The sequence below is a fragment of the Hyperolius riggenbachi genome, chromosome 10 (assembly GCF_040937935.1).
Source record: "Hyperolius riggenbachi isolate aHypRig1 chromosome 10, aHypRig1.pri, whole genome shotgun sequence".
NCBI classification, from domain to species: domain Eukaryota; kingdom Metazoa; phylum Chordata; class Amphibia; order Anura; family Hyperoliidae; genus Hyperolius; species Hyperolius riggenbachi.
In genome coordinates this window covers 284,057,267-284,084,830 of record NC_090655.1, presented here as the reverse complement: position 1 = coordinate 284,084,830, position 27,564 = coordinate 284,057,267, and the positions used below count along the sequence as shown (strand labels likewise).

General features: G+C 46.7%; 1 long non-coding RNA gene across 1 annotated transcript; it reads left to right on the top strand.

Moving 5' to 3' along the window:
• The first annotated feature begins 1,781 nt into the window (after positions 1-1,781).
• Positions 1,782-27,564, top strand: LOC137536571 (uncharacterized). Its single transcript, XR_011024577.1, has 3 exons — positions 1,782-1,893; positions 15,423-15,450; positions 26,641-27,564. It is a non-coding gene; the product is annotated as an uncharacterized lncRNA (long non-coding RNA).

Here is a 27,564-nt window from a genome sequence, read left to right as displayed (position 1 = left end):
TATCACAACGCTCACAAGAGGATGATGAGGATTCTGGTAGGACTCTGGCACACATGGCTCAATTCATGCTAGACTGCATTGAACGCGACCCACGCATTGTGCGCATTCTGGACAACACCAATTACTGGGTTTATACCCTTCTGGATCCACGGTACAAACACAATGTTCCAAAACTGCTTGAAGAAAGAGCCAGACAGGTCAAAATGGAAGAATACCAGCAGGCCCTTGTGGAGACTTTAGAGAGGAGATTGACATCCTCCCCCTCCTCTAGCCAGTTGTACGCCGACAGACTGAATTCCGCAAACCCAGGACGACCAGGAGGGCAGCAAACAACACAAGCCGCAGCTAGTGCCCAAAAGGGAATGGTATCGGCAGTGTCCTTGGAGTGGGAAAATTTTCTGACACCCATGCAGCAGCACACAGAACAGCAAGCGTGCAGATCCACCTCCAACACCGATCGCCTGGAGAAGATGGTCAAGGACTACATGTCAGATGGCATAGCTGTGTTGAACAATCCATCTGCACCCTTCAACTATTGGGTATCGAAGCTAGACACCTGGCACAAACTGGCAATGTACGCAATAGAGGTGCTGGCTTGCCCGGCAGCCAGCGTTATGTCGGTACGCTGTTTAAGTGCTGCCGGAGGCATTGTCACAGATCGGCGTATCCGCCTCTCCACAGAAAATGCAGACCGTCTGACTCAAATTAAAATGAATCAATCCTGGATTGGAAACGACTACGCAACACACCCGGACCCCAACCAAGTAACATGAACAATGAACATCTGTGATGGGTTAGCGTTTCCGGTCCCTGTTTATTGAACCTCTCATCTGTATTACATTTATGACTGCATGGCGACAAAATGCAAATTGCTATCCGCACGCTTCTTGTCCTCATGCAAGGCCTGGGTTGTTGTGTCTCAAAGCGTGGCCTTCTCCTCCTGCGCCACCCTCCTCCTGTTCCATCACGTGTGCTGCTGCTGGGTTAGCGTTACCGGTCCCTTTTCCTGGAACCTCTTATATGTATTACATTTATGACTGCATGCCGACAAAAAGCATGTTACTTGTGCAAAGAAAACAGACATTTCCCGCATTTAAAAGACAGTTTTCCCTTTGAAACTTTAAAATCGATTTTCTCAAAAACTATAAGCTCTTTTTGCTAAAAAAAAAATTCCTCTTGTACCCACTCCCAAGGTGCATATACCCTGTAAATTTGGGGTATGTAGCATATAAGGAGGCTTTACAAAGCACGAAAGTTCGGGTCCCCATTGACTTCCATTATGTTCGGAGTTCGGCCATGTTCGGCCCGAACCCGAACATCTAGATGTTCGCCCAACACTACACGTGACCCGTTCGGCCAATCACAGCGCTAGCCGAACGTTCGGGGAACGTTCGGCCATGCGCTCTTAGTTCGGCCATATGGCCGAACAGTTTGGCCGAACACCATCAGGTGTTCGGCCGAACTCGAACATCACCCGAACAGGGTGATGTTCTGCAGAACCCGAACAGTGGCGAACACTGTTCGCCCAACACTACTTTATACAGTGTTTTGTGTGCAGCCTATCTTGTTCATCTATCTATGATGTGGACCAGTGCACTGTCATTTATGTGTAGCTGCAGGAAAGTTATATGCAAGAGATCTGCTTCTTCTGTGGACATTATCCATTGTCCTCAGTTTTCTTCTGTTATGTGAAATTGTTACAACGTCTCCATGGTTTTCATTTTTTAACTAAAACGGTAGGATCCAGTATCGCAATTAAAATAATCTGTGTTTTGCATACAGGTTGGACTCCTTGTGCAACCTCCAACCAGTGGTGGTCCAATCTCCACTGCTGTACTTCCTGGTGATCCAGCCTACCCTGCTGCACTTCCTAGTGACCCAGCCCCCCCTCCTGTAAGTAGTAAACCTGTACTGTTACTGTATATGTAATACACCACACATTTGGGCACTCAAAATAGATGTATTGGTAGATAAGGATAGCAATTCAGAGCAAAATAAACACTGTGAGCAACAGTTTAGTAAAATACGGCTGCAATAAACATCCAGTATAAAGACTTTTATTTACAGAATTGCAGATACATTTCTGAAGGTTTCACTACTAAACTTTATGCTGGTGTTGCACCCTGACAAAGGGGAACTGCAAATAAGGACTCTCAGTCATAATACATCCTCTGCCTCATGTCTACTGAGAATTTATTCAAACAAAATAATCTGCACAGCAAAAAAGATTTTCAACATATACCGGTAACTGTTTCACAATAACTCTCAGTTTTTGTCCATGTATCGGCCATACAAAAGTGCTAGTATAGAGCATTTCTTCATGAATAGGTAACTTTTCTGCCTGATCTTTTTAACAACATACATTCACTGTGACACATGGATCCAGCATGGCTGACTACAGGTAGTCACTAAACACATATGTGGCTGCACACTAGCTCAAATGCATTAATAATAAACACATTATTCAGGGCTGGTTCTAGACTTTTTGCTGCCTGAGGCAAACTGGTGAGGATGCTCCCCCCCCCCCCCCCTCCCGATTTCGAATGATCCCATAGCACCCAACAATTTACTCTGCTTTATTTAATGTTCTTGCATGACATGCTGCAGCTCAATACAACACAATAACACACTGGCTGGTTGTGAGTCAGTGCCACCTCCTCCCTTCTGCTGTGCAAGTCAAATAAAACACTACTGCTCTCCTGCCTCCCCCTCCTCACTCACTGTCCGACTCCTCACACAGCACAGCAAGCTGCTTTTCCCTAATGATGACCGCTTCATGCTTTCGCACGGGCGTAACAATAGGGGATGCATCTATGCTCTCGCGGGGGGGCCCATTCAGGGCCGTTTTGGGGGGCTGGAGGGGTCGCAGCATGAGGGGAGAGCTTGGTGGCACGTCGGTGGAGAGGGGGGACGGTCCCCCCCTCCCTCACCTTGGGTTCTCTCCTCTGCGCTCCCCTCCAGCATTGAATAAAGTGTATGCAGGCGGCGGGGCAGCGGCAGATACATACCTTCCGTGCGCTCCAGCGCAGATGTTTCCTCCTCTAGTGTCTGACGCGACTTCCTGTTTATACAGGAAATCGCGTCAGAACTCAGAAGCTAGAGAGAGGAACATTCATGGAACGCACGGAAGGTATGTATCTGCCGCTGCCCCGCCGCCTGCATAACCACTATTAAATGCTGGAGGGGAGAGCCCGCGGTGAGGGAGGGGCGGGACCACCCCCCCCCTCCACCGAAGTGCCACCAAACTCTACCCTCATGCTGTGACCCCTCCAGGCCCCCAAAAACAGTCCTGAGCGGGCCCCAGGGGGGAGGGGGGCCGCTCAGAGTTTCTGGAGGGGGGCCCGGCGATTCCTAGTTACGCCCCTGCGCGTTCGCTTCTCCTCCTATTCTGACTGCATGCTGTTAGTGTAAACACAGTACAAACATGCTGCCCCTGTAATCTCTGCGCCTGAAGCAAATGTTTCACCTTGCTTCATGAGAGAACTAGCCCTGACATTATTACTACACAACTGTGAGTTATAAGGCTTCATATAAACAGAAAACACATATAGGCCTAGTTCACACTACAAGATGCAATTGCTAACCTCTTAGCGATTGCAATTTTGCAAAATGATTTCCAGAGCGATTTTTTAAGAAAAATCGCTCTAAAAACGGTACAGGCAGCATGTTTTCGATTAATGTAAAAATCAAAATGCTAAGGTGAGAACACCCTCATAGGGTGACACTGCTGTAGTGCTTTGCTGATCACTGGGGATCGTCAGCTGAGCGCAATCGCTCATAGGGCTTGATTCACTAAACCGTGATAACTCACATTTCACACCTTATCAACGATATCACACCTTATCAAAGATATCACACCTTATCAACGATATCACACCTTATCAAAGATATCACACCTTATCAAAGTTAACACTCCTTATCAGAGTAGCATAGCGAGCGCTACAAACCCGCAGGGGCTCAGGCCAGGACACATGCCATTGCCAATTAGCAGGCATAAGTTTGTAGTGCTTGCTATGCTACTCTGATAAGGCGTGTTAACTTTGATAAGGTGTGATAACTTTGATAAGGTGTGATATTGTTGATAAGGTGTGATATTTGATTTATCATGGTTTAGTGACTCAAACCCATTGTGTGAACCAGCCCTAAGTGACAGCTGTGAGACCTGATATTCTCTTATGCAAATCACTGAATGGGTCGTTGCTTACAGAGTGCCTCTTCAGCAAACCTCAGCCTGCATGGCCGTGGCCCACCTCCCAAATCGGCAGCCTCCAATCAGGATGCAGCTGCCAAGCTGGTGGCATGCCGTCGCCACGCAGGTGGGCATGCACAGAGCCTTGGCAGCGATTTGAAAAACAAAATTGCCGGGGCCTGTTTTGACAGAGAGGCAGAGTGGTCACCTGCCAGGATGGATGACATCAGGATAGGTGAGTATTTCACCTCGCAACCTCCCCAATCCTCCATCATGCAGACAGAGCCTGTCATTACAGGTGCTGTCTATTTTCACTTTAGGCACTCTTATAAAATCTAACACATATAGCACTGCTCAGTTTAAAGTGACACTGAGGTGAAAAAAAAACATACATAGAACTGTATGTGTAGTACAGATCATTAATAGAACATTAGTAGCAAAGAAAAGAGTCTCATATTTTCATTTTTAGTTATATATCTGTTTTTCTATAACATTGCATCATTCGCTAATATTTGCAGTTTATAAATTGCACTCTGTATTTTAGACTGGGAAACAGAGCAGAGCTAATGACCCTTTGAACTTCCTGGAAGAAAACCCTTATACAAACAAGAAACAGTGAGAGACCGGTTGAGATAAGTGCTTCAGAAAATAGCATTGCTCTCTGACTAAATTAGTCAGAGAATTCAGAGAAGCTCTTTTGCATGGATAACAACTGAAGTTTCTTAACCCTTCCTGTACTGGGAACAATATGAGACTTGTGTCTGTGCTGTTAATTTTCTATTTCTCATGCTAGGTACACACTATGATATTTTCTGTTAGATTTTCTGTGAGATCGACTATTTCCAACATGTCCGATCTGATTTCCAATCGATTTCCGATTGTTTTCCCATCGATCTCTGAGTGTTTTGCATTCACTTCTATTGGAAAACAATCGGAAATTGATTGGAAATGTTGGAAATAATTGATATGACAGTAAATCTGTAGGAAAATCTCATTGTGTGTACCTAGCCTTAGCTGTACTACATATACAAATCATTATCTCATAAGTTTATTTTCACTTCCAATTCCCTTTAAGCAAAGTAAACATCTGCTTCACAAACATTTAACATCTTTATAAATCGTTCATGGAGCGTACAGTTAGCTGTCTAGTAGCCGCTTAAAGTGAATGTTTACCATTTCAAAAAAGAAAAAGTCAGATACTCACCTAAGGAGAGGGAAGGCTCGGTCCTAATGAGCCTTCCCTCTCCTCTCCCGGTGCCCGGTCCCGCGCAGGATCCCCCGTGGCAGTATTCGACCAGTTCGGTCAAATACTGCCACTTCCGCATGCCTTCGGGAGCTTTCGGAAGCCTTCGGGGGCACTCGGGCTCCCGAGGACGGGGCCGCTCCATACTACGCATGCGCGAGCGCCCTCTATGACGCACTCGCGCGTACGTAGTATGGAGCGGCCCATCCTCTGAAGTCCCTGCGGCGGCGGACGCGAACGTGGGAGCCAGCGCAGCACCGAGGGCACCGGGAGAGGAGAGGGAAGGCTCATTAGGACCGAGCCTTCCCTCTCCTTAGGTGAGTATCTGACTTTTTTTTTTTTTTACCGGTACCCATTGGCTTTAATTCACTTTTGGTCTTAAAACATGGATAATATACCTGAATAAAGGGAATTGCAAATAACCACTCTTAGAGCTACTTCACACTAGGTCCGGAAACGTATCCGTGGCTCCGTTTTTAAAACCTAATCAAAACCGGAGCCACGGATAGCAATGTTAAAAATAGCAGCTGTCTCTACCCAACAAAAAAACGGATGCGTCTGTGTGTGTGGGGACCCGTTTTTAAAACCGTCCCGGAAGGTCCGGATCTGCTCCATTTTCCCGCAACGGATCTGGAACTTGATACATGCAGGGGTAGTGGCAGGCTATGGAAAAACGGATCCCCCCTCTACACAGGCAGATTTGGACACAGAAACGGATCCGTTTCTGTGTCACAGCCTGTTGGGAGAGAGGGGGCCACCATGCTGGAGGGGTATAGCAGCCAGGACAGGAGTGGCAGCGATCAGCGAGGGGGGACGTCCCCCCCTCACCTGGGTCCCCTGTCCCCGCTACCCCCTCCAGTTACATGCCGCAAAAATGTAATGTATAGCAGCGGGGAGCTCACCTCCTTCTCCTACTACTTCCTCCGCTCGCCGTGTCAGTGCCTGCAATGCTGCCCTTTATACAGCATTGCAGGCAGTGACGCGGCAAGCAGAGGAAGTAGAAGGTAAGCTTCCCGTTCGCCATTGCTATACATTACATTTTTGCGGCATATAGCTGGAGGGGGTGGCGAAGACGAAGAACCCAGGTGAGGGGGGGGGGGGGCCTCCCCGCTGACCGCTGCCACCCTCGTCCTGCCTGCTACACTCTCAACCAAAAAAAAAAAAACGGATCAAAAATGTATGCTGCAAAAAAGGCAGCATTGATCCGAGGACTGTAGTCCTGGCAGTTTCCTGTCTGTGAACCTAGTTGTATTGTGGGAAATAGCTGTTTACATCTGTGTCCAACTGCCAAAAAAGCAAGCAGCTACTTCCACTGACATCACCTGCCAGCAGTAAAAATGTCACCATGTGATAAATGTCAGAATGTAAATCAGGGAGAGGAAAGATTTTACAATGGGAAAACACTGACTAAATCATTTATACATAATTATTATAAAAAACGAAGCACTTTTTTATTACATTATTTTCACTCTTTAAAGGAAAGGTCCGAGCTAATTAACAAAAAAAAGATATACTAACCCAGGCTTCCTCCAACCCCTGGCAGTTGTCCTGTGCCCTCGCCGCAGCTCTGCTTCCAGTCGGTGGCCCAGTGTCCCCTCCGGTGCAGATGCATGTAGTGCAGCATCTGTACCCCCACCTTAGCAAACAGCGTGGCCAGCATTTAATCAGTGTGGCAAGTATCTATTGCAAATAGAGAACAGTTGATATCAGGCCTTAGTTTAAATAAACCAAGACCACCTCCTGGCCAGCTGGATTGAAGCCAGCATAAATCTCCATGATTAGAAATTTATAGCAATCAGCCTCACATGCACTTATATAATGTATATAATAATTCCTATATTTATATAACGCTTTTCGCCAGTCGGACTCAAAGCACTTGCAAGGCAGCAACTATAGCGCATTCAGTAGGCAGTAGCAGTGTTAGGGAGTCTCGCCCAAGAAACTCCTTACTGAGCAGTCACAGGTTGAATGTAAAATGCAGGTGCTCATTTAATTATGGCCTTAGGTGTGTGTCTGTATATTAAATTAACCTCCTGAGTGTTACTCCACTCAGGAGGTTTTTCAGCTAGAATCCCCCAGGAAGATTCTAAAATATTGAATGCCCCCACAAGCTTTAGCTAGCACTAGGCTAGCTAGCATAAGTAACCAGCACCCTCCGATCGCCGCCAATCCCCGATCCAGCCACTTATCACATTACCCCACCTGGCTCAAGCAATCGGCACTGCCTCCCCGCACAGCTCTGGTCTCTCTATGGGGAGGATTGTACATGACGTCATGACATCATGCGCAGGCCCAATCCTCTCCATAGAGAAACCGGAGCTGTGCGGGGAGGCAGTGCCGATTACTGAAGCCAGGTGGGGTAATGTATTAAGTGGCTGGAGCGGGGATTGACGGCTATCGGAGGGTGCTGGATACTTATGCTAGCTAGCCTAGTGCTAGCTAAAGCTTGTGGGGGCATTACATCTATTAGAATCAGTGTCGGGCATACTGCTCAGGAGGTTAATGTTGCTTTTCTTGCTTAAAAGGCATATGTTGACACCCAAGTATATGCTTTACAGTTTAAAATTAGAGTGCTTAAAGTTATCTTTAACTATTTGACATTCCTGGACGTGAAACTCACGTCCAGGAAGCCATGTGCGCTCCTGCGCGTCCACGCGGCCGATCGCGCGCGTGCGCGCGTGCACGCGCGCTCCCGGCCGGCGGTTTGTTAGCCAGTGAATCAGTGAATCGGGCAATGGTGCCCGATCACTGATTCCTCTCCCCCGCAGAAAAATCTACGCTTTTTCTGCTTCCTATGTCGCTCTAAGCGTACGTGGTACGCTTAGAGTGACGTCACTGTAAACAACTCATGGCTGCCATCTTGTGGCCAAAAAGTAAACTACATCTAAATGTTAAATAAAAATAAAAATACACATATATTTACAAAAAAAAAATACAATTTCAATCCCACCCTCCCAAAAATACCCACATAAAATGTTTAATTAAAAAAAACAAAAAAACATTACAATAAAAAAAAAAAAAAACACAAATATTTACCTAAGGGTCTAAACTTTTTAAATATCTATGTAAAGATGAAATATTTCTTTTTTTTTTTTTATTATTATAAGCTTGTAAATAGTGATGAATGCAAAACGGAAAAAATGCACTTTTATTTCCAAATAAAATATTGTCGCCATACATTGTGATAGGGACATAATTTAAATGGTGTAATTACCGGGACAAATGGGCATATACAATACGTGGGTTTTAATTATGGAGGCATGTATTATTTTAAAACTATAATTGCCGAAAAGTGAGAAATAATGATTTGTTTCCGTTTTTTTCTTATTCTTCCTTTTAAAATGCATTTACAGTAAAGTGGCTCTTAGTAAAATGTACCCCCCAAAGAAAGCCTAATTGGTGGTGGAAAAAACAAGATATAGATCAGTTCATTGTGATAGTAGTAGTAATAAAGTTATAGGCTAATGAATGGGAGGTGAACATTGTTCGGATGCATGAAGCGAAAAACGACTGAATGCGAACTGGTTAAAGCAATAATTGTTTCTAAGAAGACTTAAAGCGATCCCGAGCAGAAGTTTGTGATCAAAATGAGATACTCCTCTTAAAGGGAACCAGAGACGAAGCACCCTTGTGTATTTTACCATATATATCAGTAAGAACATTAGAGAAAACACTTACCATGCTCTCTGTTTCATCCTCACTGCTAAAAGTGTCTGTTATCAGCTGTGTTAAGAATTCCGGACTGAGCATTCAGTCTGGCTTTGCAGGGAATAATCACTGTAAACAACTCATGGCTGCCATCTTGTGGCCAAAAAGTAAACTACATCTAAATGTTAAATAAAAATAAAAATACACATATATTTACAAAAAAAAAATACAATTTCAATCCCACCCTCCCAAAAATACCCACATAAAATGTTTAATTAAAAAAAACAAAAAAACATTACAATAAAAAAAAAAAAAACACAAATATTTACCTAAGGGTCTAAACTTTTTAAATATCTATGTAAAGATGAAATATTTCTTTTTTTTTTTATTATTATTATAAGCTTGTAAATAGTGATGAATGCAAAACGGAAAAAATGCACTTTTATTTCCAAATAAAATATTGTCGCCATACATTGTGATAGGGACATAATTTAAATGGTGTAATTACCGGGACAAATGGGCATATACAATACGTGGGTTTTAATTATGGAGGCATGTATTATTTTAAAACTATAATTGCCGAAAAGTGAGAAATAATGATTTGTTTCCGTTTTTTTCTTATTCTTCCTTTTAAAATGCATTTACAGTAAAGTGGCTCTTAGTAAAATGTACCCCCCAAAGAAAGCCTAATTGGTGGCGGAAAAAACAAGATATAGATCAGTTCATTGTGATAGTAGTAGTAATAAAGTTATAGGCTAATGAATGGGAGGTGAACATTGTTCGGATGCATGAAGCGAAAAACGACTGAATGCGAACTGGTTAAAGCAATAATTGTTTCTAAGAAGACTTAAAGCGATCCCGAGCAGAAGTTTGTGATCAAAATGAGATACTCCTCTTAAAGGGAACCAGAGACGAAGCACCCTTGTGTATTTTACCATATATATCAGTAAGAACATTAGAGAAAACACTTACCATGCTCTCTGTTTCATCCTCACTGCTAAAAGTGTCTGTTATCAGCTGTGATAAGAATCCCGGACTGAGCATTCAGTCTGGCTTTGCAGGGAATAATTATAGCTGAGTCATTATAGCAGAGCAACAAGGGGGCAGGCTCCAGAGAAGACAGACTCAGCTATAATCTTTCCGTAGCAAAGCTAGACTGAGTGCTCAAACAGAGAACAATGAAACAAAGAGCAGATTAGGTGTTTACTAGAGATGGGCCGAACGGTTCGTCGGCGAACGGTTCCAGGCAAACTTTGGTGGTTCGCGTTCGCCTGGATCAGGCGAACTTTTGTGGAATTTCGATTCGCCCCGTAATGCACTATGAGGGTCAACTTTGACCCTCTGCATCACAGTCAGCAGGCACATTGTAGCCATTCAGGCTACACTAAGCCCTGGAGCCCCACCACCCCCTTATATAAGGCAGGTTTGCCGGCCATTACACTCACTTGTGTGCCTGCTAGAGACAGACTAGGGACAGCTGCTGCACTTGTTCTCCTAGGGAAAGATTAGTTAGGCTCTTGGCTTGCTCCTGGCTGATTGTTATTGCTAAAATAGCACCCCTCAACAGCTCTTTTGAGAGCTAATGTTTTCCAGATGTGTTTTTTGTGTGTGTGTTGCTCACTGACATTATACAGCCCTATCTGTTGCAGCTGGACCTTGGTAATTGTTATTACTGTGCCAGCCAGGCACTGCCTAACTATCTATACTGGGACACCTACCTATGCCTACCTAACTACTGGGGCGCCTACTTACCTATACGGGGACACCTACCTACCTATACTAGGGGACCTACCTATGCCTACCTACCTATACTGGGTCTCCTACCTATGCCTAGCTAACTACTGGGTCTCCTACCTATGTCTAGCTAACTACTGAGGCACCTACCTATGCCTACCTACCTATACTGGGACTCCTACCTATGCCTACCTACCTATACTGGGACTCCTACCTATGCCTAGCTAACTACTGGGACACCTACCTATCTATACTGGGACTCCTCCCTATGCCTACCTACCTATACTGGGACACCTACCTATGCCTACCTACCTATACTGGGACTCCTACCTATGCCTAGCTAACTACTGAGGCACCTACCTATGCCTACCTACACTTGGACTCCTACCTATGCCTACCTACCTATACCTACCTATACTGGGACTCCTACCTACATACAAGAAGATAATAAGGTTGTTGCTTCATTGTGGACAGACCAAATTTGATCAGCTGGACAGTCACTGTTGTTCTATCATTGAGCTACCACAGCCCGGTGACCATATGGGCTGGAAAACTGCCACGGCCTGGCCATGTTGCGCATCAGTCCAGCACGGCCGTCACTACGCAAACAGCTGTTTGCGGTGCGTTACACAGTGAGTTTGGGGTGTCAGTGTGAAGCAGAACTCTAATTACACTCCCTGATTGATGTATACACATGCAAGATTTTTTAAAGCACTTTAGGCCTGCAATTTAGCATTCAAGGGGCCTGATTCACAAAGCGGTGCAAACACTTTGCACGCCTGTGAAAAGCCCTTTATCACGCCTAAACTTTGTTTAGGCGTGATCTGAAGGAATTCGCGCGAACTCCCGTGCGCAAAGTTTTGCGCGCGCAGCGCACCGTGCTTCGCGCGAAGTGCCCATTAAGCCCTATGGGACTTTGCGCAAAACTTTGCGCGCGGGAGCTTCGCGCGAGTTAGAGCACAAAGCGGTGATAAGTTTGCTAGTGCAAAGGTTATCACGCCTAAAGTCTTTTAGGCGTGATAACTGAGTTATCACCGCTTTGTGAATCAGGCCCAATTTCTGCCCTTAAAGGAATACTATCGATTTATGCATTTATTTTTAAATGCTGTATGTTGTAGCACACATTAGGACAAGTACTAGGAGCAATTTGATTCCTCACACAGCTGTTCCTCTCAGCTGTAAAATCCTCCGTCAGTTTTGGCGTCAGTTTTGGATACAAAATGTATCTAAATACTGAGGGCTCCCAGAGGGCTAGACCATGTCTCTGCACAGGGGAGTTGCTATCAACTCCTCAGTTTATAGTTTAATTATCACCTTGCTGAAAGAATCTTATTGATATGGTGGTAAGGGGTTAAAGATTCTTGCAATGTGTGTTTATTATCTTTGCTTCTCTTGACTGATAAAGATACTAATAATGCTAATTGTAGACAGTGGTCTGCCCCTCTCAGCAGCTTGTAAAGTGGATGCAGCCTGGAGTGAATCACCACAAGCAGGCAGCCAGGCAACCAGTCTGAGTGTAAACACAGACTAGTGTTATAGCTAGTTATATTCCAGCAATATTACAGCTCAATTAGTTACCTGTTACCACCTCAGATCAGCCTATTTCTCCTCATGTCTCCTGCATGCTGTGAGTGACACAGTGAAATATATTTGTGAGCTGTGTGACAGAGTAACCAAGCAGCTCAGGGTGACCCAAACTACTATGAGCTGTGTGAGAAATGAATTTTTAAGCAGGGATAGCAGGAGAGAGACCTGGGTGAATAAATAAAGTGCCCCTAGCACTAGTGGTAATGTGTACACTAATATAGAGTATTAAAAAAAAAGTTGTTTCAATCGATAGTATTCCTTTAAAAAGCTGCTTTGCGTCACATCCAGATTTTTTCCCGGGACTTTGGGCATGTATTGCACTCCGCTATGCCCCCCTCCAGGTGTTAGACCCCTTGAAACATCTTTTCCATCACTTTTGTGGCCAGCATAATTTTTTCTATTTTTCAAAGTTCGCATCCCCATTGAAGTCTAACGCGGTTCGCAAACTTTTCCGCGAACCGAACCTTCCACGAAGGTTCGGGAACCTAAAATCGGAGGTTCGGCCCATCTCTAGTGTTTACTGTCATGTTCCCACTGATTTATAAGGTAAAATACAAGAGGGTGCTTCATCTCTGGTTCTCTTTAAGAGAGGGAAGCCTCAGTATTCTATTGAGGCTTCCCTCAAGATTAGCAACAAGGCATTGTCACTAATCATATCGGGGCCGCGCTCTTTCCCGTCTTGCAGCATGGCCAGGCAGTAGACACGCAAGCTTGGCCGCACATGCGCAGTACCATGGAGCTTGCAGTTTTGGCTTACTGCGGATGTGCAAGCAGGCTCACACGGCTACTGTGTTGCCACGCTGCAAGAAGAGGAGCTGCCTTGTCGCTAATCTTTTGGGGGGCCGTGCTCAGCAATGGGGGACATTAGAATACAGAGGAAAGCCTCAATAGGATCCTGAGGCTTCCCTCTCTTAAGGTAAGTATTTAAATTGAACCAGAGATGGTTCACTAGCACTAATTTATACTTACCTGGGGCCTCCTCCAGCCCCATAAGTACCTTGGCCTCCCTCACCGTCCTCCTTGGCCCTCCGTTAAGCCGGTGCTATGACTTCCAGTAAGCTTGGGCAGTCATGGCCTTTTGCACACCTCCGTTCTGGCACTATGACTCTCGATAATCCGGTCAGTCGCCACCAGTCAAGGCCTTCTGCACAGTACTACTGCGCAGGTGCACAACGCTCCAGGGGACAGGAGTACGACGAGGGATGCGAGCGCGGCTGAGCCGCACATGTGCAGAAGGCTGCTACTGCCCAGGCTTACTGGAAGTCATAGTGGCTTAATGGAGGGCCGAGGAGGACGTGAGGGAGGCCAAGGTACTTATGGGGCTGGAGGAAGCACCAGATAAGTATAAATTAGCGCTTTCCCCAGGGCTCTTTAAGTGGGCGGGCCGCCCGGCTGCTTTGAGATCTCGCCCGCCTACCTTGCTAAGGCTGATGATGTCACGCATGCAGAGCGTTCCATTGCCTGCTATAAATCGAGTGCTCAGCTCTCCCTATACTCTGCAGGAGCGTGCCTGTGTGACCTGCTTGAACAGTGATTGGCTGGGTGGGTTGTAAGGGGGCAGGGCTGGTTAACTGTCGGTCACCGATTGGCTGGGCGGGTTGTGAGGGGCAGGGCTGGTTAACTGTCTGTCACCGCCATTACGGAAAGCCTCTTTTATGCCCTGCTTTGCTGGCTGCTTGTGTCTGTTAGCTTGCAAGCAGCTCAGCTAGCAGAGGCAGCCGCCAGGTACAAATACAAACAGAGCGCAGGGAAACTAGTCCTGTCCCTGTGTTACTTGAGGCTGGGAGAGAGCCTGAAGCTGCAGACACTCTATCACCCCCTCCCCCGAGCGATCGTATCCACACAGCGTCTCTCCTGTGCCCTGGCTGCATGCATCTTCTTCAGCTCCAGATACAGTGCACGGCAATGAGTTCTGACGCCCCGCCCTCTGTTTCCCGGCTGCTTCTCTATCTCTACACAATACAAGCTTCTCTGAAGCATGCCGTGCTGGTGATGTTCAGTACTGAGCGGACCTCTGCTAATGCACTTCTTATCTGATATAGCGCAGAGTCTGCAGAGAGTACAAGGAGCTTTCAAGGGTCTGGTAAACAAATAAACAATAAGCAATGTAGATTAGCTGACTTGCTGGGGATGGAGGCTGCTGCTGAATGCTGTCTCTCATCTGCCTGCTTGCTTGGTTGCCCATAAAATGTAAGTGCCCATACATTACTTGATTTTAGCAACTGGCAGATTTAATATAAGTGATTTATTCTGTCAGAGGTCAGTCGTGAAAAGTTTGCCTAGGACAGTAAAAAATACAAATCCAGCCCTGGCTGTACTAGTTGGGCAAAGTCTGTGAAAAGTTGCTGCTGCAAAAATAGTAAAAATGGAACATAGATCCAGTGTTGAGGGTATGTGCAGGTGGCTTGAAAGGACAGTGTGTGGGGGTGATTCTTGCAGAGTTCACATGCATGTAATTTCATATGGATGTTATTTGCTGCTGGGGTCGAGGGGTATTGCAGATAATTTACTATGATACTGACCCCTGTTTACTATCTGCAATACCGCTTGACCCCAGCAGCAAATAACCATATGAAAAGAAAAATCACCCCCTTTATGAAATGCAACAAACACCCCTGTATGAAATGTGAAATTACTCCCCCCCCCCCCCATATTAAATGCAATAATCACCCCTGTATAAAATGCAACTATAACACCCATATTCAGTGTTCTCTCCAGGCTCTTTTTAGACGGGTGCATCACCTAACTAAGTTTGCTGAGCAACCGGCTGTCATCAGCTCGCCTCCTCATCCTCTTCTTATGCTGTAGGTAGAGTTGCACCTGCCCCGCATTCCCCCTTGCACCCCACCCGGCTACTTTTCCATGCCACCCGGCTGGAAAAAAATCCTGGGGAGAACACTGACTGGTTTACTTTAATTTTGTAATCCGGCTTCATTTTGTAAAGAAATCATTTCAATATACTGTACAGTACTAAAAAAAATTGTAAAATATGTTGAAAAGTGTTTTTTTCCCTTCCCCTAGAGACCTACACTTCCTGAGCATCTTCAAGGTAAGACTATAGTCATTTATGAGCACAAGCAGGTTGAGCAGAAAGCTAGGGCTTTGCTGGACTTCACAAGATTGTCTGTAGGAATATATCACATAGTGCCTTTGCCTTCTTCCTTCACCACATGATGCACGCTGCCCATACTAGAAGCTTTTCCCAACCTGATGATGCAGCCATGTAGGGATATTCTGAGCGACCACATTATCAGATTGAACAAGCCCCTAATACAGACAGCAGGCACCATGCAGGGAAGGAAGGAAGCTGAAGCTCTGTGCTAGGACTGCTGGAACCATGGCACCGAGGATCAGATATGTCCACCTCCCAGTGAGCTGCACTGTTGTCACTCAGTCTCTGTGGTCTGTCTGACATTATGGAGGAGGGGGAGGCAGACAATTGGGGCACACTGGCCGAGGTTTGAGGCACTAGCCCCAACCCTTTGGCCTAACAATGCCACTGGAATATTGCAAGGGGCTCAAAGGGACCACAAAACCTTCTTACTAGAAAAAAAAGCTATTCTAAATATTCATTTGCCTTCTTAAATTGGAAAGGTATTTTAAAAATTTTGGTCTTAAAGTACTGTAAATGGGAACTTAAAAAGAAAAATCAAGCATATTTTTTCCCAAGGAGAGGGAAGGCTCTGTGTCCTATGGAGCCCTCTCGCTCTTTTCACTGTCCCTGCATTCCAGTGCTGGCTCCTGAAGACTTCAGAAGCCTCCCGTAGCAAGGGGACCGTGAAAGGAGAGGGAAGTCTCTATATGACCCAGAGCCTTCCCTCTCCTTAGGTAAGTATCCAGTTGTTTTTTAAAAAAAAAAACTTTTAAGGTTCCCATTAGCTTTATGTCAGAAAAAAAGATCTGCTATGGTGTATGTATTATTGCACTGCTGGTGAGCTGGACGCAGGGTGAGCCACTCAAATCCCTGGCGGGGATAAATACTATTCCCCCTCCAAGCTGTAGCAACTCTAAGGGAGATGTATATCGGGGTCTAGGAATCGACAGATCCCAGAGTTACTCTTGCACGGAGCATAGTGCTGGTGCTATGACAGCTCCCAGCTTTGTGGCTGAGCACCGGCCGTCAAAATGACCTGCTTTGCTGCCATAATGCATCACTATTGATTATGCAAACCCTCCTTTTTTGAACCTAAGAGCCAGAAACACATCGCTGTAGTCAGGCCTGGATTTACCTCACATGAGTCTAGAGGCACAGATGTCCTGGCAACTTAGACTTCTCCCTCCATAAACGTACAAACTCCCACCAAACTGCACCACAAGTGTTCTGGTCGCCCATCTCTCACTTCTTCCTTACTTTCCTTGCCCATCATAGGTAGCAACAGGTGCCCCTTAGTATTAGGTAGCCAGAAGTACTCTCAGTATTAAGTAGCTAGAGGTACCCCCAAGTATTAGGTAGCTAGAGGAACTACAGTATTAAGTATCTAGAGGTGCCCCTTACTGAAGGGAGATCTCATCAGTGGAATGCTGAGAGCTGGGTGAGTAACCTCTCATTTATGGTCTCATCAGGACTCTGCATAGGGAAGAAGGGAGGGAGGTGCTCGAGGAGGGGATTGAGCTGCCTTTCCATCATCAGGCGCCTGGAAGCACATGCCTACAGTGCCTTATAGTATATACGGACCTGGCTATAGTGCAAAGTATGCGTACTTACATTCATTTTACAGCAATTCTATAAAAATGATCAGTTGTCCCGGAAGATTGAAAGCTTTTTTGTTGTTTTGTGAAATCTGATTTCCCGTTTTTATTCGATAAAAGATCGGAAGCGTTGGATTTTTCTGATCAATTTTTATGAAAATTGAAATGTACAGACCCAAGCAATTTTTGCTGAGTTTTCAAATTATTTTTTTTTTAAATTGGGGAAAATTGAACATACAGTATGTGTGTGGTACATTGGTCAGATTTTTTTAAATGTTACAATCAGGAAGAAAAATTGATTGCAATTCTTGTATTAAAAAAAATATTCAAAAAATTGTATGATGCGTTGCCATCTTTATGCTTGCACAAAACTTTGGTAACACAAAAATGTACCCCCTAACTAATTAACGCATGGATTTGCTTATGAGGCAAAATGTTTGAATGTGGTTTCGAGCATCATATACTAAATTGTTTGTGATATTGCACAATAAAAATTGTGCACAATAGTAGAGATGTCGCGAACCTCCGATTTTCGGTTCGCGAACCGGGTTCGCGAACTTCCGCAGAAGGTTCGGTTCGCGGAAAAATTCGCGAACCGCAATAGACTTCAATGGGGAGGCGAACTTTGAAAAATAGAAAAAATTATGCTGGCCACAAAAGTGATGGAAAAGATGTTTCAAGGGGTCTAACACCTGGAGGGGGGCATGGCGGAGTGGGATACATGCCAAAAGTCCCGGTGAAAAATCTGGATGTGACGCAAAGCAGCGTTTTAAGGGCAGAAATCACATTGAATGCTAAATTGCAGGCCTAACGTGCTTTCAAACATCTTGCATGTGTATACATCAAACAGGGAGTGTAATTAGAGTACTGCTTCACACTGACACACCAAACTCACTGTGTAACGCACCGCAAACAGCTGTTTGTGTAGTGACGGCCATGCTGGACTACTGCGCAACATGGCGTGATTGCTCTTCCTCACTCAGTGATGTCAGGTAATGTGTGACTTCCTTCTCAACTTTCCATGGCATTGTTAAAAAGCTTACGTTTTGTTTTTAATTTACATTTTCTACTTGCTGTGTACTTGTTCAGTACCGCTACAATGAGAATCCTGTGGAGGCAGGCAAGTCTGCCATTGTGACCCCGGGTAATGGCCGGGGAATGAGAGGTTTGAATCCGGTGTGGAGCCTGAGCAACGGCTACCACTACACATCCGAGGAGGGCAGCGGGCAGGCATGCACGCCCGCCCGCCCCGAGGTAGTGACCAAAAATAACAATACAGGAGGAGGACTTTCGAGGCCCTGCTGTGTATTTGAAATGAATGTACTTTAAATCCTTTAACGAGAACCAGTTATGGCGGGCAAAGATGACACCACATTCCTTTCACGAGAATTATATGGAGGCGGGCAAGTCTGTCATTTGTGACCCCGGGTAATGGCCGGGAAATGAGGGATGGAATCCGGTGTGGAGTCTGAGAAACGGCTACCACTACACATCCAAGGAGGGCAGCAGGTAGGCATGCACGCCCGCCCCGAGGTAGTGATCAAAAATAACAATACAGGAGGCGGACTTTCGAGGCCCTGCTGTGTATTTGAAATGAATTAACTTTAAATCCTTTAACGGGAATCCGTTATGGAGGGCAAGTCTGCCATTGTCACCGCGGGGAATGAAGGTTGGATTGCGGCCCGAAGTGGGAGCCTGCTGAGACTCATGCTGTAGCTGCCCTGACCGTGCTTTGCAGACCAGGCATCTGTGGTCAGATGGACCCTTGAGCCAGCGGAAGACAAACCAAGTCGAAAGCATTTGCCAAGAATGTTTTACGGAGGGCACGTTTTTTTGCCCTTTTTTTAAATTTTTTGAAAATGATAGATGGTTGTATTTTTAAATTGTTTGAAAGTTTAGATGGTTGTATTTTTAAATTGTTTGAAAGTTTAGATGGTTGTATTTTTAAATTGTTTAAAAGTGTATCCATTCTTCCTCCCCCCCAGCCACGAACAATACCATGGGAACGTGGAGCAGCAGAAGCCCCCTGTGACGGCTGCCACGGTTGTTCTCCGCTGCTTGTCTTTTGAGGGGTGCTTCTTTTGCTCAGGTGTTCTTGCCATAGCTGTTTGTGCCTTCTCTCCAGGTGCCTTCGTAAAGCACTTGTCCCTACGTGACAGTTGGCCTTTCCACGGCTCAATTTTTGCTGGCAGAGACAACAGATGGCTTTGCTCCGATCTGAGACACACACGTGAAAAAATTTCCAAACCGCTGAGCCCCCCTGGGCTGATGGTGCTACGGTGGCATCAGCAGCTGACGTTGAAGGGCATGTTGGCTGTCTGGCCATAGCTGGCAATACATGGCGCCGGACACTGCCCCCAGCTGATTCTGAGGACGAGCTCCCTCTTGTATTGCGTTCCGGAGTTGGAGCCTGATCAACGTCTACCACCACACATCCAGGCAAGGAGGGAAGCAGGCAGGCATGCACGCCCGCCCCGAGGTAGTGACCAAAAATAACAATACAGGACTCAGGAGGACCTTTTGCGGCCCTAATTGAAATGAACTAACTTTAAATCCTTTAACGGGAATCCGTTATGGAGGGCAAGTCTGCCATTGTCACCGCGGGGAATGAAGGTTGGATTCCGGCCCGAAGTGGGAGCCTGCTGAGACCCATGCTGTAGCTGCCCTGACCGTGCTTTGCCGACCAGGCATCTGTGGTCAGATGGACCCTTGAGCCAGCGGAAGACAAACCAAGTCGAAAGCATTTGCCAGGAATGTTTTACGGAGGGCAAGTTTTTTTGCCCTTTTTTTAAATTTTTTGAAAATGATAGTTGGTTGTATTTTTAAATTGTTTGAAAGTTTAGATGGTTGTATTTTTAAATTGTTTGAAAGTTTAGACGGTTGTATTTTTAAATTGTTTGAAAGTGTATCCATTCAAGTGCAAGTTATGCACTGACTGCCAGGTATAATGTGCAGTCACAGATGCAGTGAAAGGTATGCAGTGACTGCAAACAGCCGTTTGTGTAGTGACGGCCGTGCTGGACTGGTGCGCACCGTGACGAGAGTGCAGGTGATGGTGGCTTTTCAGCCCATATGCTTGCCCGGCTGATGTAGCTGAATGACAGAACAGTGACTTTCCAGCTGATCAAATTTGGTCTGACCACAATGATGCAACGACCTTAATATCTTTTGTGTGCCACCCCCACCCGAGACACTCAAATAGCCGGCGGTCATTGCTTCATTGTGATGCGCAAGCCCCTTCACCGCAGCAAGGTAATGATCACGAAGGGGGATGGGCACATGTACACGCACCAGAGAAATTAGTGTAGCGGCCGCTGCTAGCAGCGGCCTTAAAAATTCAGGAATCCGCCTAGAGTCCTGGACCCTGTTGGTAGTGGCGGAGAAGGCAGTCAAGCGGCCTGCAGGCAGAGATGCTGTGTGTGGGGAGTGGACTGACTTAGTCTTCGGTCGTGCAGTAGCCCTCCGTGATCCATTCCTCATTCATTTTGATAAAGGTCAGGTACTGAACACTGTCGTGACTTAGGCGACTTCTCTTCTCAGTAACTATGCCTCCAGCTGCACTGAAGGTCCTTTCTGACAGGACGCTTGCGGCAGGGCAAGAGAGGAGTTGTATGGCAAATTGGGACAGCTCTGGCCACAGGTCAAGCCTGCGCAACCAGTAGTCCAAGGGTTCAACGTCGCTTTTCGCAGAGTCTACATCCACACTCAAGGCCAGGTAGTCGGCTACCTGCCGGTCCAGGCGTTGGTGGAGGGTGGATCCGGAAGGACTATGGCGAGGAGTTGGACTAAAGAACGTCCGCATGTCCGACATCACCCTGAGATCGCTGGAGCGTCCTGTTCTTGCCTGCGTGGACTTGGGAGGAGGAGGGTTACTGCCAGTGGTACCTTGATTGCGTTGTGCAGCCACATCACCCTTAAACGCATTGTAAAGCATCATCGACAGCTTGTTCTGCAAGTGCTGCATCCTTTCCGCCTTTTGTTGAGTTGGTAAGAGGTCCGCCACTTTGTGCCTGTACCGAGGGTCTAGTAGCGTGGCCACCCAGTACAGGTCATTCGTCTTGAGTTTTTTGATACGGGGGTCCCTCAACAGGCTGGACAACATGAAAGAGGACATCTGCACAAAGCTGGATGCAGAGGTACTCTCCATCTCCTCATGCTCTTCCTCAGTGACGGGACGCAACTCCTCTTCCTCCCCCCAGCCACGAACAATACCACGGGAACGTGGAGCAGCAGAAGCCCCCTGTGATGGCTGCCGCGGTTGTTCTCCTTCCGCCGCCTCTTCCTCCTCCACAGAAACACCTTCCTCATCATCACCATCATTAGAGTCTGACTCCTCTCCTTCCCCACACGACTCTTCTTCCTCCTCCTCCCCCCTCTGTGCTGCCGCTGGTGTTGTGGAAACATCGGGTTCGTGTGTAAATGGCTCCAATGAATCCTGCTGCCCTAACTCTTCTTGTTCACGCTCCTCCACAGCTGTATCCACCACTCTACGCACGGCACGCTCCAGGAAGTAGGCGTAGGGGATCAAGTCGCTGATGGTGCCCTCATCGCGACTCACCAGTTTGGTCACCTCCTCAAAGGGCTCCATGACCCTGCATGCATTTCGCATCAGTGTCCAGTTGTTGGGCCACAACATCCCCATCCTCCCAGATTGTGTCCTTGTACTGTAATGATACAGGTAGTGGGTGACGGCTTTCTCCTGGTCTAGCAGGCGAGAGAACATCAGCAGGGTGGAATTCCAGCGAGTCGGGCTATCGCAAATCAGGCGTCTCACCGGCAAGTTGTTTCTACGCTGAATCTCTGCAAAGCGTGCCATGGCCTTGTAAGAGCGCCTGAAATGCCCACACAACTTCCTGGCCTGCTTCAGGCCGTCCTCTAAGCCTGGGTACTTGGACACAAATCTTTGCACGACCAGATTAAGCACATGTGCCATGCAGGGTATGTGTGTCAGCTTTCCCAAATTCAACGCAGCAATGAGATTGCTGCCGTTGTCACACACCACGTTGCCGATCTCAAGCTTGTGCGGGGTCAGCCATTGCTCCACCTGTTTGTTAAGAGCAGCCAGGAGAGCTGCTCCAGTGTGACTCTCCGCTTTCAGGCAAGACATGTCTAACACTGCATGACACCGTCGCACCTGGCATGCAGCATAGGCCCTGGGGTGCTGGGGCTGTGTAGCTGGGGAGGAGATGGCGGCACCAGCCAAGGAGGAGGAGGATGACGACAGCGAAGCGGTGATAGCAGGTGGAGAGGAGGTGGCTGGAGGCCTGCCTGCAAGCCGTGGAGGTGTGACAAGTCGGTCCTCTGCGCAGCCACGTACTCCCTGCTTGCTGCCATCGGTCACCAGGTTGACCCAATGGGCTGTGTATGTAATGTAGTGGCCCTGCCCGTGCTTGGCAGACCAGGCATCCGTGGTCAGGTGGACCCTTGACCCAACGCTGTGTGCCAGAGATGACACCACTTGCCTCTCAACTGCACGGTACAGTTTGGGTATGGCCTTTTGAGAAAAATAATTGCGGCCTGGTATCTTCCACTGCGGTGTACCAATGGCCACAAACTTACGGAAAGCCTCCGACTCCACCAGCTTGTATGGTAATAGCTGGCGAGCTAATAGTTCCGCCACGCCAGCTGTCAGACGCCGGGCAAGAGGGTGACTGGCAGACATTTGCTTCTTCCGCTCAAATACTTCCTTCACGGACAGCTGGGTACTGCTGTGGGCAGAGGAGAAGGAACCGCTTAAGGGAAGAGGCGGTGTGGAGGAGGGTGGCTGTGAAGGTGCAAGGGAGAAAGTGGATGAAGACGATGCACCTGAAGGAGGAAAAGGAGAAGGAGTTTGGCTTGTCTTTTGAGGAGTGCTGCTTTTACTCAGGTGTTCTTGCCATAGCTGTTTGTGCCTTCTCTCCAGGTGCCTTCGTAAGGCACTTGTCCCTACGTGAGAGTTGGCCTTTCCACGGCTCAATTTTTGCTGGCAGAGACAACAGATGGCTTTGCTCCGATCTGAGACACACACGTGAAAAAATTTCCAAACCGCTGAGGCCCCCTGGGGTGATGGCGCTACGGTGGCATCAGCAGCAGCTGACGTTGAAGGGCATGTGTGCTCCCTGGCCATAGCTGGCGATACATGGCACCGGACACTGCCCCCAGCTGTTTCTGAGGACGAGCTCCCTCTGCTTCTATCATGGAGTCGTCTCATCCTACTCCTCTCTGACTCCTCCTCTGAACTGTCCCCCTGGTCATCTCCTCTACCGGGAACATATGTGGTATCCGTATAATCGTCATCATAATCCTCCTGGCCAGCTGCGCTTTCCTCAGACACCTCCTCAAGTGCACCAACTTCAGGTGGTCCACTATCATCCCCATCCACACACGTTACGTCCATACTATCGCCACCTAACTCAGACGTATGAGGTGGTGTACCTGCGCCTTCTTGTTGTTGTTGCAGTAGTGGCTGGGAATCAGTGATTTCACCACCACCACCACCAAATAACTCCTGCGAAGTGTCAAATGCAGCGGATGTGGTGCTTGTTGTAGCGCTGGTGGCTGCGGGAGATGAGGTGTTCTGTGTTAAATACTCAATCACCTCCTCACGATTTTGGGAAGTGATGGCACGTGCCTTCTTCTGAGCACTGTATTTTGGGGCAGGTCCGCATGAAATCACAGCAACACCACCTCGCACAGCCACAGACCTGCCGGTGCCTGGTGGCCTTCCTCTGGGTCTGCCTCTACCTCTTCCTCTACCTGGTTTGTCCATTTTGTCCATCTCGGGGGTATGCTAGCTATATGCAGTGAGGTGGGTTCTCACTCAACACAACAGGTAGTTAGATGCAGTGAGCTGGGTTCACTCAACAGTAAAGGTACTTAAGATGCAGTGAGGTGGGTTCTCACTCAACACAACAGGTAGTTAGATGCAGTGAGGTGGCCAGGTGGGTTCACACTCAACACAACAGGTAGTTAGATGCAGTGAGCTGGGTTCACTCAACAGTAAAGGTACTTAAGATGCAGTGAGGTGGGTTCTCACTCAACACAACAGGTAGTTAGATGCAGTGAGGTGGCCAGGTGGGTTCACACTCAACACAACAGGTAGTTAGATGCAGTGAGCTAGGTTCACTCAACAGTAAAGGTACTTAAGATGCAGTGAGGTGGGTTCTCACTCAACACAACAGTTAGTTAGATGCAGTGAGGTGGCCAGGTGGGTTCACACTCAACACAACAGGTACTTAGATGCAGTGAGCTGGGTTCACTCAACACAAGGCTAGGTATATGCAGTGATGAGGTGGGTTAAGTAAACACAACAGGTACTGGGTAGTTAGATGCAGTGAGCTGGGTTCACTCAACAGTAAAGGTACTTAAGATGCAGTGAGGTGGGTTCTCACTCAACACAACAGGTAGTTAGATGCAGTGAGGTGGCCAGGTGGGTTCACACTCAACACAACAGGTAGTTAGATGCAGTGAGCTGGGTTCACTCAACAGTAAAGGTACTTAAGATGCAGTGAGGTGGGTTCTCACTCAACACAACAGGTAGTTAGATGCAGTGAGGTGGCCAGGTGGGTTCACACTCAACACAACAGGTAATTAGATGCAGTGAGGTGGGTTCACTCAACACAAGGCTAGGTATATGCAGTGATGAGGTGGGTTAAGTAAACACAACAGGTACTGGGTAGTTAGATGCAGTGAGCTGGGTTCACTCAACAGTAAAGGTACTTAAGATGCAGTGAGGTGGGTTCTCACTCAACACAACAGGTAGTTAGATGAAGTGAGGTGGCCAGGTGGGTTCACACTCAACACAACAGGAAGTTAGATGCAGTGAGCTGGGTTCACTCAACAGTAAAGGTACTTAAGATGCAGTGAGGTGGGTTCTCACTCAACACAACAGGTAGTTAGATGCAGTGAGGTGGCCAGGTGGGTTCACACTCAACACAACAGGTAGTTAGATGCAGTGAGCTGGGTTCACTCAACACCACGCTAGGTATATGCAGTGATGATGTGGGTTAAGTAAACACAACAGGTACTGGGTAGTTAGATGCAGTGAGCTGGGTTCACTGAACAGTATACAGTAAAGGTACTTAAGATGCAGTGAGGTGGGTTCTCACTCAACACAACAGGTAGTTAGATTTAGATGCAGTGAGCTGGGTTCACTCAACACAACGCTAGGTATATGCAGTGATGAGGTGGGTTAAGTAAACACAACAGGTACTGGGTAGTTAGATGCAGTGAGCTGGGTTCACTCAACAGTAAAGATACTTAAGATGCAGTGAGGTGGGTTCTCACTCAACACAACAGGTAGTTAGATGCAGTGAGGTGGCCAGGTGGGTTCACACTCAACACAACAGGTAGTTAGATGCAGTGAGCTGGGTTCACTCAACACCACGCTAGGTATATGCAGTGATGATGTGGGTTAAGTAAACACAACAGGTACTGGGTAGTTAGATGCAGTGAGCTGGGTTCACTGAACAGTATACAGTAAAGGTACTTAAGATGCAGTGAGGTGGGTTCTCACTCAACACAGCAGGTAGTTAGACTTAGATGCAGTGAGCTGGGTTCACTCAACACAACGCTAGGTATATGCAGTGATGATGTGGGTTAAGTAAACACAACAGGTACTGGGTAGTTAGATGCAGTGAGCTGGGTTCACTGAACAGTATACAGTAAAGGTACTTAAGATGCAGTGAGGTGGGTTCTCACTCAACACAGCAGGTAGTTAGACTTAGATGCAGTGAGCTGGGTTCACTCAACACAACGCTAGGTATATGCAGTGATGAGGTGGGTTAAGTAAACACAACAGGTACTGGGTAGTTAGATGCAGTGAGCTGGGTTCACTCAACACAAAGCTAGGTATATGCAGTGATGAGGTGGGTTAAGTAAACACAACAGGTACTGGGGTATATGCAGTACTGGGTAGTACAATGTGCAGCTCCCTGTCACACACACAGGCAGTCAGTCACTGAATGTGCTGGGCTGCTGGCAGTGGCACACACACTATCAATTAGCAAGGCTGTGCATGCAACAAAAGTGTCAGAAAAAAAAATGTACAGGTTGAGCTCTGAAAAGAGCTGTTGCTGGGTGCTTTAAAAGCAATATTAATCAGTCAGGAACAAGCAAAGCAGCCTAGAACCTAACTAATCTGTCCCTAAGAGAAAAAGTCTGCAGCAGCTGTCCCTTTCCTCTCTCTAGCAGGCACACGAGTGACTGTAATGGCCGCCGGAGGCTGCCTTATATAAGGGGGGGTGGGGCTCCAGGGCTTACTGTAGCCTGAATGGCTACAATGTGCCTGCTGACTGTGATGCAGAGGGTCAAAGTTGACCCTCATAGTGCATTATGGGGCGAATCGAACTTCCGGAAAAGTTCGCCTGGCGCAGGCGAACGCGAACCCCCAATGTTCGCCTGGAACCGTTCGGTTCACCTCTACACAATAGTTGCACAAACAAATTTTGCTAGTGCAGCAACCCTTTCTGTCTACAGGGCCATCATTACTTTGATATGGTTTGATAAGTTTTTGCTGTCTGTATACTGAAGACATATTTACTAAATGTACGGTATATGTATTTAATTTTAGACCTGAACCTTGACAATCTTCTTAATGACATGGCTTCAAAAATGGAGATGGATGAAGTTCTTAGAGTGGCCAGAAGAACATTAAATCTGGCAGGTGTTGAAGAAACTCGTGGTGTCTACAGAGATAATCCGACTGAAGTAAAATACCAGTTGCTGTATAAATGGTATACAGAAAATGGACGCAAAGGAGCATTTCGTTTTCTTTTTGAGCAGTGTTCTAATCTCACCAGAGAAAATCTATTAAAATTAGTGAGACAAGAACAAACTGGACTGTAACTTTTTTGTTTGTCATGGCTAATGATATGCAGTATTATCAGGTCTTCCCACAATTTGTTCTTTAGAACTTGCAAGGTTGTATTTACCACTGTTATTAGGCCCAAGTGGTAATCAGGCAGCTCTGGTAACTGGTGGGTTTTGTTGTAGACTTGTGTGACCATCTTTGGGCTTTTTGTCTTCCTCCTGACTTCTAGAGATGGTTGTGTCTTGGAGGACTCATGGAGAAGCATGTGATGAGCTTGGTCAGGTGATAGATATGTAAGTCTCTGATTTGCTAGGTCATGAGCATGTGCTAAAGCAGGATGTGATCACAGCAAATCAGATCTTTGCAAATCTATCAGCTGATCAAACACATCACATGTTTCTCCATGAGTTCTCGTAGACCGACCATCACTACTGACCTCTTGTTATAGAATAGTAATGTTCAGTGGAGACCTTTTTTGGCTTCTAGTATTGACATATTTACTAAGCTGAAAAAATGTCACACTGTGGCTGATGTTATCTTGATGCCAAGGATGCATTTTATTTTTATGTCTGAGGATTATTTTAAATGTACATTGTACTTGTCCAGAATTTCACATTTGATCTGCTGTTATAATCTGTAAATACTTCCTGTTTTGTGCCAAAATTAAATACATTTAAGGACCTA